We start from the raw sequence: 12,897 nt of genomic DNA, 5'->3' as shown, positions 1-12,897 counted from the left end.
AAGGGGCAGAAAAGGAATGAATGGGAAGAGGAGTTGGGCCTCTGGAAAATGCTGATCTTGGAGAAGCTTTGAGAGGAAGTAGGAATGAAAGCAAAAAATAGATACAAGTTCATAATTAGGGAAGTGCAGCATAAATGTCGGTGTGTTCAGGAGGGCTAGTTGGAGAATGTGGGAAGTGGCGGATGAATAATGTCAGTCTTATTTCTGAAAGGGAAAGAGGAGACAGACTTATCAGAGATGGACATCGGAGGGGGTGATTCAGGAGGGATGTGGTAGAGAGAATCAGCAAAGAGACTGGAAGAGGCAACTGCTTGGGGAATGGGTATTCCTTGGGAAATAGCTCTGGGCCTGAGTGGGTGAATTTGTCCATGAATTGACTCTGATTTGGGGAGTAAGACGATAATCAGAGAGAGACAGTCCTTGGGGAATGACTTGGGACTGAATCTGTCACTCAGGAGATTGATCAACTCTGAGGGAAGGTAATGAGGGATGTTGCATTTGATGTGGGAGAGGAGTCACTGGTGTAGGTGGGTTGTGCTGGTAAAGGGGAGGTGAGGGCTGCTCACTGACCAAAGGAAGAGCTACCCACATTCCAACTGACCTCTGGTGAGCCTTTGAGCTGAAATATTTACTCTGTTTCTCTCTACAGGTGCTGCATAACCTGCTGAGGAGTTCTGTCTTTTATCTGAATTTTTAAAGCACTGTCATGACTGAATTCGGAGAACAGAACTGATTCTTTTTCTTGTGCCATTCTTCCATATTCACATTCCTCCACAACAGTCTGAACTGAAAATGGGGGTGATATTGCTAATGATATAGGTATCAGATAGTATTTATCTCAGGATCAAGCAGAAATCAGCTAGTTCCTTCAGTATTAAGAGAAGAACTTGTTCATTGCAAACAAAACATATTCAAAGGAAGGTCTAAAGCCTATTAGCTAAAGAATTGGACATTGCAAATATCTATAACTGTCCTGACACACACAAACCTCCCGACCTGGAAAAGCTGAAACTCTGCTGAGTGTTACTTTAAAAGTGCTTTGATTCAGCAACTTTTAAATTTAGATAAAATAATTATTCATAGCTTCATGAAATTGGTGTTAAATGAAGTCACTTTGGCACAGGGATTTCAAACTGAATCAGGTTTGATTACCTCAGTTCTTTTTATCTGGAACATTGGTGGTAGATTCTAAGAATTCTTGGATGCATCAATGAAGACGTGTACTTCATGATGGAAAGATGTTCCAGTGCTTCTAGCTCAGGAGGTTTAATGAAAGGTGTTTCAGAGAAAGAAAGAAAAGCATTCAAATCTGTGTCCTGCCCACAAACTAGGTCATGTGATCTCTCTCTGATCATGTTTCAGACTCTACCTCTCCATCCAAAACAGTTCGTTCATTGCAAATGCAACAGTACTGCTGTTGCCAGTATCTTTTTCATGGCAAAGTTTCCTTTTCAAAAACATTCAATGTCTAGATACACCTGACTATTGCAAACTCCCAATTCTCAATATCCTCCATACCAATGCTTTTTCCCAAATGTCCCTTTTCATTATGGAGATCAGAACTGTGTGCAGCACTCCACATGTGATCTAACCAAGGTTCGGTACAAGTTCAACAAAACTTCCCTGCTTTTTAACTCTGTCCCTTGGAAACTTGGCCCCAGTGATTTTTTTTAATTGCCTTATTAGCTTGTGGATACATTTTTCAAATTAACAAGGCTAAAGTTATTACATCTCACTAGACATATGCTTAATGTTGAACAGCCATTACTCGTATGTATTACTGAGGTGTTCTTAAGAAAGTCTTTCAGTTGGCATCTCTTTAATTGTCAATACTGTAATGTAGGTTAAAGAAGAACACAGGACTGACCTGACAGGAGGATAAATTTTGCATGGTTGGATTCCAGTGAGTTCAGCATGAGCAGTAAACAGAAGAAAAGACTATGATGCCCAATTAGCAAGAAGAATGATCTGAAACCAGATCTCTCATGGAAAGGCAAGGTTATTGTGGGGATGCTAGGGGGCACTGTTCTCTTTGGTCAACGTGAATAAGTATTTGGTTTGAAACTGTTGCCTGTGTTGACACAGATGCATATATTGGTCTGGGTGTTACAAACCCTGTCCATAATAAAAGGTATGTGGATACAAAATTGAGGAGCATGATTGGAGTCCTTCTCCAGGGAATATCATTTTGACATGTTGCTATGTATTATTGTGAACGCTGGCAAATATAAATCTGATGATCAATTTCACCAAAACGGATAAAATGGTCATGATCATAGAATTCTGACAGTGTGGAAGCAGGCCATTTGCCCCTCTGAGTCCGTACCAACTCTCTGAAAAGCATCCCATCCAAACCCACCCCATCCCTCTAACCCTAGCGAATCTACCTAGCCTGCACATCCATTGACACTGTGAGCAATTTAGCATGGCCAATCCACCCTAACCTGCACACCTTTGGACTGTGGGAGGAAACCAGAACAGCTGGAGGAAACCCACACAGACAGGGGGAGAATGTGCAAGTTCACATAGACAGTTCTGAGGCTGGAATTCAACCTAGGTCCCTGGCGCAGTGAAGCAGCAGTGCTAACCACTGAGGCACAGTCCTCCCACTCTCCCCCACATATAGTTTGTGATATGTGCACATTGGTTGCTGTGTTTACTACAAAGCACCAAATATCACTTTTTTTTAAAAAGTGTGTAATTGGCTGTAAAAAGCTTTTTGATCCCTTAAAATTTGATATGTAAATGCAGACGTTTTATTATTTAGGAAATGCATGCTTCCTGTGAATTGGGAGTTATGAAGCCGTCGATGGGGAAAGTAGGGGGTTTGGTTGAGGAGTAGGTAATGTTCCTGCCTCTGAGTCAGCAGCTCTAAGTTCAGGTCTCACTCCAGGACTTGATGGCCACAGTCCGTGTTCATAACATGGACAAAAAAGACCCACCCTCCCATCCTGGCACCCTCCCCTGCCACCACAGGAATTACAAAACCTGCACCCACACCTCCTCCCTCACCTCTATCCAAGGCCCTAAAGGAGCCTTCCATATCCATCAAAGTTTTACCTGCACATCCACCAATATCATTTATTGTATCTGTTGCTCCCGATGCGGTCTCCTCTACATTGGGGAGAATGGATGCCTCCAAGCAGAGCGCTTTAGGGAACATCTCCGGGACACCTGCACCAATCAACCACACCGCCCTGTGGCCCAACATTTCAATTCCCCCTCCCACTCAGCTGAGGACATGCAGGTCCTGGGCCTCTTTCACCGCCGTTCCCTCACCACCCAACACATGGAGGAAGAATGCCTCAACTTCCACCTCGGAACACTTCAACCCCAGGGCATCAATGTGGATTTCACCAGTTTCCTCATTTTCCCCTTCCCCACCTCACCCCAGCTCCAAACTTCCAGCTCAGCACTGTCCCCATGACCTGTCCTACCTATCTTCCTTCCCACCTGTCCACTCCACCCTCCTCTCCAACCTATCACCTTCATCCCATCCCCATCCACCCATTGTACTCTTTGCTACCTTCCCCCACCCTCCTCTCAGACCTATCACCTCCATCCCCACCCCTTCTCAACTATTGTACTCTTTGCTACTTTCTCCCCACCCCCACCCTCCCCTCATTTATCTCTCCACTCTGCAGGCACTCTGCCTGTATTCCTGATGAAGGGCTTTTGCCCAAAACGTCAATTTTCCTGCTCCCCGGATGCTGCCTGACCTGCTGTGTTTTTCCAGCACCACTATAATCTAGACTCTGATTTCCAGCATCTACAGCCTTTGTTTTTACCTAAAAAAGTTGATTTTCCTAGTGTAAATCCTTCCAATCGCTTACAGGAATTCGTAACAGCAGAAGAATCGGCAGTCAGCTGTCCTTGATGCAGAGTTTAAGCTATTTCCTCTTGTGACAGGCTGGTGACCTGTTCCAGGAAACGTCACCTTGGAAAGGGATATCAGCACATGCTCGGTCTGCCTCATGCACCATGGGAGGTGGGAAGGGAACTGAAGAATGTGATGGTGGAAGTGCCCCAGCCTACAGTGACACTGACCAATCTATTGAGTACAGCAGTTGTTCCTAACCTTTTCAGTGAAACAGCACGATTCAATAAGACAAACAATTCCACAGCACATTCACTGTTGTCAGCTGAATTGATTGAAACGGCAAAATAGAGCCGGAATCAGCCATTGGGCTTTGCCAGCAAGGAGCCTTTCCAGCTTGCTCCGCCATTCAAAATGATCATGGCTGATCACCCTACTCAGTCCTCAGTTCCAGCTTTTACCTTATAACCTTGATTCTTTTAGCCCTAAGAACTGTATCGCACTTGTTCTTGAAAACATTCAATGGTTTGACCTCACCCTCTTTCTGTGGCAGAGAATTCCACAGGCTGGGTGAAGAAATTTCTCTTCATCTCAGTCTGAAATAGCCTGTATCATACACTTAGACTGTGACATCTGATTCTAGACTCCCAGTCATTGGAAACATCCTTCCTGCATTTACTTTGTCTTGTCCTGTTAGAATTTCATAGGTTTCTATGAGAATTCCCTCATTCTTGTCAACTCTAGTGAATAACTTAACCCTAACTGATCCAATCTCTCTTCATACATTCGTCCTACCATGTGAGGAATCAGTCTGATAAACCTTTATGGGACTCCCTCCTTAGCCAGAACATCTCTCCTCAGATCAGGAGACCAAAACTACACGCAATACTACAGGAGTGATCTTACAAAACCCTACATAATTACAGGAAGACGTTCCTGCTCCTGTACTCCAATTGTCTTCACTATGAAGGCCAACATACCATTTGCCTTATTCACTTTCTACTGTGCCTGCAGCCTTATATTCAGTGAGTGTGACACAGATTTTGTTGCATCTTCCCCTTTTTCAAACTATCTCTCATAAATATCACATTTACTTGTAAGTATTTGTATTTACAGCCTTACTGGAGAGATTTGCAAGATAGTGCAAAGCTGGAGGTAAAGTTGCCACAGTTTTACCAGATCTAGGGCTGTTCTCCCATTAGGGAGAAGGACGACAGGTGATGGTGTAATCTGAGGGTCACCACACCTCAGGCAAGAGGAGCATTGAAGAAGGAGAGTCCTTCATGTAACTTCAGCTGGTGCAGTAATTGAACCCCATGATGTTGGCTTCACTCACCTGTCATCCAGCCAACTAAGCAAACTTACCCCAACATAGTGCTCACAACAAGCTAAAGAAGGATCAAATGTGTTAACATTGCAAATCCACCAGAAAAAATACACCATCTTCGACTGTGAGTACAAGCACATTTTCAAATTCTGCTCAACTCAGCTATTTCTAATTGTTCATGAACAATGGATCAAACAAAATGGAGAGTAAATTGTAATTTACTGGGTTAATGGGAAACCTGAGCCTGCCAGTGTGCACAGGGTCTGGGGCGGAATCTTTTTTTTACTGACAAGCAGTCCCTCCTGTTGGTTTTCATGTATGATTAGATTTCCTACTGTATGGAAACAGGCCATTTGGCCCAACAAGTCTGCACTGACCCTCCAAAGAGTAACCCACCGAGACCCATTCTCCTACCTTATATTTACCACTGACTAATGCACCTAATACTATGGGCAATTTAGCATGGCCAACTCACCTCCACATCTTTGGATTGTAGGAGGAAACCGGAGCACCCGGAAGAAACCCACACAGACACGAGAAGTATATGCAAACTCCACACAGACAATCGCCCGAGGGTGGAATCAAACCCAGGTCCCTGGCACTATGAGGCAGCAGTACTAACCACTGAGCCACTGTGCCGTCCAATGCCTATGTTGAAAATGCCAGCTTGCAGAGTTATGCTGTCGCAAACAGCAAGAGCACAGCATTAGCATATTCAGAAATCCTTGGATATTCAGTCAGTGAAAAGGTGTATAAAGACACGTCTCCAAACTTCTGCTTCATTGTACGGTACATTCAAAGCTCTGCATTTTCCTCTTTTTCTTTTAGCATCAGCTTTTGTGATAAATTAGAAGGCATTGAACTAAATGGATCACACATCCAGCCATAGCCTTTCACATTTGCTGCAGGGAAGTAGAATTTGAGCTTTGTTTGCAGTTTCTTTGAATAGTGAAACTATGCATCTTGACAGCTGTGTCTCTGCTAATGATGCTGATAGGAACATCTTGAGTGATTTCTATTCACCCTGTCCATGCCTCTCATAATCTTATACACCTTTATCGACCTTCTCTGCTCTAAAGAAAACAATACCAGTTATCCTGCCTCCCTTCAAAGCTGAAAAGCTCAATCTCAGGCAACATCCCAAGGAGAAGATGCTAGAAAATCTGAAAGGTCTGAAAATGGATAAATTGCCTGAACCAGATGGACTATACCCTAGAATTCTGAGGAGATAGTGGAGGCTTTAGTCGTGATCTTTCAGGTATCACTGGAAACAGGGAGGGTCCCAGAGGACCAGAAAATCGAAAATGTAATCCCCTTGTTTAGGAAGGGAGCAAGGCAAAAGATGTAAATGATAGGCCGATTAGCCTAACCTCAGTCATTGGTAAGATTTTGGAGTCCAAAATTTCTGAATACTTGGAAGTGCATGGTAAAATAGGGCAAAGTCAGCGTGGTTCCATCAAGGGGAGGTCATGCCTGCCAAATCTGTTAAAATTCTTTGAGGAGGTAACAAGGAGTTAGACCTAGGAGAATGAATGGATGTTATCTATCTGCCTTCCAGAAGGCCTTTGATAAGGTGTTGCACAAGAGGTTGCTGAGTAAGATAAGGGCCCAGGTTGTTTGAGGAAAGGTACTAGCATGGATACAAAATTGGCTGTGTGGCAGAAGGCAGAGAATGGGATAAAAGAGTCCTTCTCAGGATGGAAGCCAGTGACTAGTGATGTTCCAGAAGGGTCAGTGTTGGGACCATAATGTTTCACTTAATACATTAATGATCTAGATGAAGGAACTAAGGGCATTCTGGCTAAGTTTGCAGACAATACAAAGATAGGTAGAGGGACAGGTTGTACTGAGGGGGCAGGGAGGTTGCAAAAAAGATTTAGACAGGTTAAAAGAGTGGCCAAAGAACTGGCAGATGAAATATAACATGGGAAAGTGTGAGATCATTTACTTTGATAGGAAGAATAGAGGCATGGACTATTTTCTAAATGGGGAGAAAATTCAGAAATTTGAAGTGCAGAGAGATTTGGGAGGCCTAGTCCAGATTTCTCTCAAGGTAAATTTGCAGGTTGAATTGGTAGGTCAAAAAGCAAATACAATGTCATTGATAATCTCGAGAGGATTAGAATATAAAAGCAAGGGTGTACTTCTGAGGCTCTATAAGGCTGTGGTCAGACCACATTTGGTGTATTGTGAGCAATTTTGGGTCCCAAGCCTTAGGAAAGATGTTGTGGCTCTGGAGGTTCACGAGAATGATTCCATGTCAGAAAGGCTTAACATATGAAGTACATTTGAGGACTCTGGGACTAGACTCAATGGAGTTTAGAAGGATGAGGGAGGATTTGATTGAAACTTTCTAAATACTGAATGGCCTGGACAGAGTGGACGTTGGGAAGATGTTTCCATTGGCAGGAGAGACAAGGACCCGAGGGCACAGCCTGAGAGTAAAGGAAAGACCTTTAAGAACAGAGAGATGGAGAAACCTGTTCAGCCAGAGCATGGTGAGTCTATGGAATTCATTGCCACAGAAGGCTGTGGAGGCCAGGTCACTGAGTATATTTAAAACAGTGATAGATAAGTTCTTGATTGCCAAGGGGATCAAAGGTTACGAGGAGAAAGCTGGAAAATGGGGTTGAGAAACCTATCAGCCTTGATTCAATGGTAGAGCAGACTCAATGGGCTGAATGGCCTAATTTCTGCTCCTATATTTTATGATCTATGGTCTTATGGAATCTCCTTACATCCTCTCTAGTGCATCACATTCTTTATATAGTGCGACCAGAACAATACTCCAGTCTAACGAAAGTTCTGTACAGCTGAAACATGACCTTCCTGCTCTTATAAACCACACCACAATTGAAAAAGGCAAGTGTCCTGTATGCTTTCTTAACTAAAGTATTCATTTGTCCTGCCACCTTTACGGATCTATGAAAAAGCACCTCAAAATCCCTCTGTTCCTTTGAGCTTCCCAATGTCCTGCCATTCATTGAGCATTGACTTGTCTTATTCCCTCTTCCAAAGTGCGTCACTTCACATTTATCAGATTTAAATTCAACTGCGACAGTGTGGTGCTGGAAAAGCACAGCAGATCAGGCAGCATCCGAACAGTAGGAGAATCAACGTTTCAAGCATAAGCCCTTCATCAGGAAGCTGTTCCTGATGAAGGGCTGATGCCCGAAACGTCAATTCTCCTGCTGCTCGGATGCTGCCTGATCTGCTGTGCTTTTCCAGCACCACATTCTCGACTCTGATCTCCAGCATCTGTAGTCCTCACTTTCTCCTAGTTAACTTGAACTGCCACTGATCTGCCCATCTGACGAAATTAATTTATATCTTCCTGGACCTGACACCTTCCTCCTCACATTAGCCACCCGGCCAATCTTTATGCTATCCACAAATTTACTTATCAAGCCTTTCTCGTCTACTTCTTAATGAATATCATTAACAATAAAGGACCACTGTACACTGGACTCCAGTAACACGTCAGCCTTCCAATATCACCCTGTTTTCTGTCATTAAGCCTATTTTGGATCCATCTTGCCAAGATGTCCTGGATCGCATCAGTTTTCCACATGGGACCTTGTCAAAGGCCCTGCTGAAATCCATATAAAATACCCTCCTCCAAACACTTGGAACCTCCTTGAAAAGTTCCATGAGATTTGTTTGACATGACCTCTCTCTGACAAAGTCATGGTGACTATCCCTGATCTAACCTCGCTTCTCAAACTACTTTCTCCAATAGTTTGCTGACCACTGATGTTACATTCACTTGTCTACAGTTCCCTGGTCTATCTCTACCACTCTTCCTGTAAGGTGGAACCACAATAGCTGTGCTCCAGTCCTCCACTCCCCTGTGGCTATCGGAGATTTAAACATTTGAGTCAAGGCCCTTGTAATTTCCTCCCTCATTTCCCACAGCAGCCTGGGATACAACTCTTCTGGATCTGGGGATTTTTCCAGTTTCAAATCCACCAAACCCTGCGATACCTCCCCATTTCTTATCATCAGTCTCCAAAAGACCTTCACAGCCTATTTTCTCGAATTCTGTACAGTACTTCCATCTTCCTTCTCCCAGTAAAATCAGACCTGAAGTATTCATTTAACACTCTTGCAATGTCCGCCAGCTTATTGCACAGATGTCTCACCAACCTGATTGAGTTTTTTGAAGAAGTGACAAAGAAGATTGATAAAGGAGATCAGTGCACATTGTCTATATGGACTTCAGCAAAGCATTCGACAAGGTTCCACATGATAGACTGGTTAGTGAGGTTAAATCACGTGGAATACAGGGAGAGCTATCCACTTGGATGCAAAATTGGCTTTAAGGTAGGAGACAGAGACAGAGGCAGAGGGTTCCTTTTCAGGCTGGAGACTTGTGCCACAGGGTTGGTGCTGGGTCCACTGCCTTTTGTCATTTATATAAATAATTTGTATGTGAATATAAGAGACATTGTTAGTAAGTTTGCAGATGACAACAAACTTGGAGATGCAGTGGACAGCAAAGAAGGTTACCTCAGAGTTCAACGGGATCTTGATCAGATGGGCCAATTGGCTGAGGATTGGCAGATGAAGTTTAATTTAGATAAATGTGAGATGCTGCATTTTGGAAAGGCAGGACTTATACATTTAATGGTAAGGCCCTGGGAAGTGTTGCCAAAGAAAGAGACCTTGGAGACAGGTTCATAGCTCCTTGAAAGTGGAATCACAGGTAGACAGGGTAGTGAAGAAGGTGTTTGGTATGTTGCCTTTACTGGTCAGAGCATTGAGTATAGGAGTTGGGAGATCATGTTATGGCTGTACAGGACATTGGTTAGGCCACTTTTGGAAAATCTTGTGCAGTTCTGGTCTCCCTCATATAGGAAAGATGTTGTGAAACTTGGAGCGTCGGAGGCTGAGGGGTGACCTTATAGAGGGTTAAAAAATCATGAGGGGAATGGATAGGGTGAATGGCTAAGGTCTTCTCCCCAAGGTAGGGGAATCCAGAACTAGAGGGAATAGGTTTAAGGTGAGAGGGGAAAGATATAAAAGAGATCTAAGGAGCAATGTTTTCACACAGGGTGGTGCATGTATTGAATGAGCTGCCAGAGGAAGTGGTGGAGACTGGTACAATTACCACATTTAAAAAGCATCTGGATGGGTACATGAATAGGAAGGGTTTAGAGGGATATGGGCTGGGAGCTGGCGTATCTTGTCAGCATGAACAAGTTAGTCCGAAGGTTCTGGTTCCATGCTGTACATCTTTATGACTCTATGGTCCTAATAGGTCCTACTCTTTCCTTGGTTATTCTGTTCCCCTTAATGAATTTGTAGAATTTTTTTTCATTCATTCACAGGACAAGGGTTCACTGGCTAAGCTAGCATTTATTACCCAGAGGTAATTAGATAAGGGTTAACTCATTAAGAAACCACCACATTGCTGTGGGGCTGGAGTCAACTGTAGGCCTGACCAGATAAGAATGGTGGTTTCCTTCCCTAAAGGACATGAGTCAACCAGATAGGTTTTTTTTCCGACAACGGATTCATGGTCATTAATAGACTCTTAATTCCAGATTTTTAATGAATTCAAATTCCACCATCTGCCCATGGTGGAATTCAAATCCAAGTGCCCAGGATGTGACTTAGGTCTCGGGATTAACATTCCAGCAATAACACCACTCGGCCATCCTGTCCCATTAATATCTCAGATACTTCCTAACCTTGCCTTCCAACATTTTTTTAATGCCATCTTTTTGTTCTCCTAATTGCTTTCTTGAATTCCTCCCTGCACATCCTACCCTCCTCTAGGGATTTTGATGTTTTGCACCTGTTTTTCATATTGTCGATCTCTTTTGCAGGTCAGTTCCTCAGAATACACCTATAATTTTTTTTCCATGGTTAAGGTTTCGGTAATGGTATGGGGCTTCTTGGAATTTGCTACAAGCTCAGATAACAGATTACTAGCCAGGTTACATAGTTGGTCAGACATTGGGTTTGTTTGATGTTTTGTTCTCTCAAACTCTTGATATACTAAATATGTTTGCTTATAAGAGATGGATGGACTACCCGGTCAATAATCTGTGAGCTGAGCTTGTAACAAAATCCAAGAACAAAATTTCTTGGTAGACTTGGATAATTCTCAATTTCAATCACAACACTAGTTGAAATCATTGGTGTCAAGGACCGTTACTGTAGGATCCTAGGTATTTCAGTGAATAGGAATACACAATGCTGATAAATTGGTTAAACTGGGTTAAGCTAAAAATAAACTTCTTGTGAATTATAAGTTAAAACAGAAGATCAATACAACAACATACAAACAATAACATATTTATCTTTAACTTTGAATCAACAAAAGTAGCAAAGTGTTTGAAAATGATTTAAGATATTTCACAGAACACGAAATGAGCTCTCGAAGAGTGTAAGATGAACACATCACACAGCTATGACATTGAGGTGTGATGGACTGAAGAAATTCAGGTCTGTAGATTCATTCCCTATTCCTTCTCCATACTCAGGACCGGAGTCGTTCCAGACAGGAGAGAACATACATTCCCATAGTATTAGTCAAACACCCGTCAGCTGAAGAAAATCTGTCTATAATTCACATCACCAACTAAAGCAGGGTTGATTCTATCATGTACTTGAAATCTGGATCACCTTACAAAAGAATCTCAGAGAAAACTTTCACATTTTCTCATTCCCAACTCTCTGCCCTTTGTCCCTCCACTCACCACAAAACTCTCGAATCACTCAACCTAGTTTAACCACTCTCTCAAATTTGCCTTCTACACCCTTATTGCCAAAACTACCTTTATTCTCTCTTTACCTGTCCATTCTCCTGCTTCTCAATCCAGAGGGTGAAGGTTTGAGTGTATCTTGTTCACAACTGGTTAACCCATCCATCATCAGAATTGACTGACCACATCAATCGACAGTAGTCCTGCTGTCCTTTGTCAAAACCAGTCCTGAAGAAGGGTTATACCTGAAACGTTGCCTTCTCCACCTTCTGTTGCTGCCTGGCTTGCTGTGTTCTTCCAGCCTCCTGCTTGTCTATTTTATACAGGACCATCCTAAAGAGAAAAGATAAGCCACAACTTTTCGCCTGAACCAACTGTCCTTGTGGAAGTTATGTTCCTGTTCTACAGAGCTCTATTTAGACTATATCTGGAGAACTATGTTCAGTTCTAGGTATCGTACCTCAGGAAGGATATATTGGCCTTGGAAGGAGTGCAGCATGAATTCACTGGAATTTTCCTGAGGCTAAAAGAGTTAAACTATGAGGACAGGTTGCACAGACTAAGCTTGTATTACCTTTAATGTAGAAAATTAAGGAGTAATCTAATTTAACTGTTTAAGTTGATTGAATGAGTTGATTGAGATGTTTGAGAGAAATTATTCTTCTGGTGGGAGAGTCTACAGCAAGAGGTTATTATGATCTCAGCTGATTGGCATGTACGATCCCAGAGTGAAAGCTGGCTTCAGTGATCGTTTGTTTAATTTTTTGCAACTTGATTACCATGCTGGTCAGTCATATTCACTTAAGGTTGTCAATGAACTTTTAACAAAAGGACATAAGGTTATCACACAAAAGAAAAGGAAACATAACTCTCTCTTTATCTAGTTTGAAGAGCAGGAGTAAGGTTCAAACCTGTTTCCCTGTGATATCCTTTACACTCAACCTCAGTGAAGTATGACTTCCATCTTAACTTTTTAAATTCTTATTCAACTGACATTGTTATACGTGTTTCCTTGGACCTGCTGTCCATTCAGCAGATAT

This window comes from Hemiscyllium ocellatum, chromosome 35 (genome assembly GCF_020745735.1).
Source record: "Hemiscyllium ocellatum isolate sHemOce1 chromosome 35, sHemOce1.pat.X.cur, whole genome shotgun sequence".
NCBI classification, from domain to species: domain Eukaryota; kingdom Metazoa; phylum Chordata; class Chondrichthyes; order Orectolobiformes; family Hemiscylliidae; genus Hemiscyllium; species Hemiscyllium ocellatum.
The sequence above is the reverse complement of the archived record's forward strand: the minus strand, read 5'-3'. Positions refer to the sequence as shown.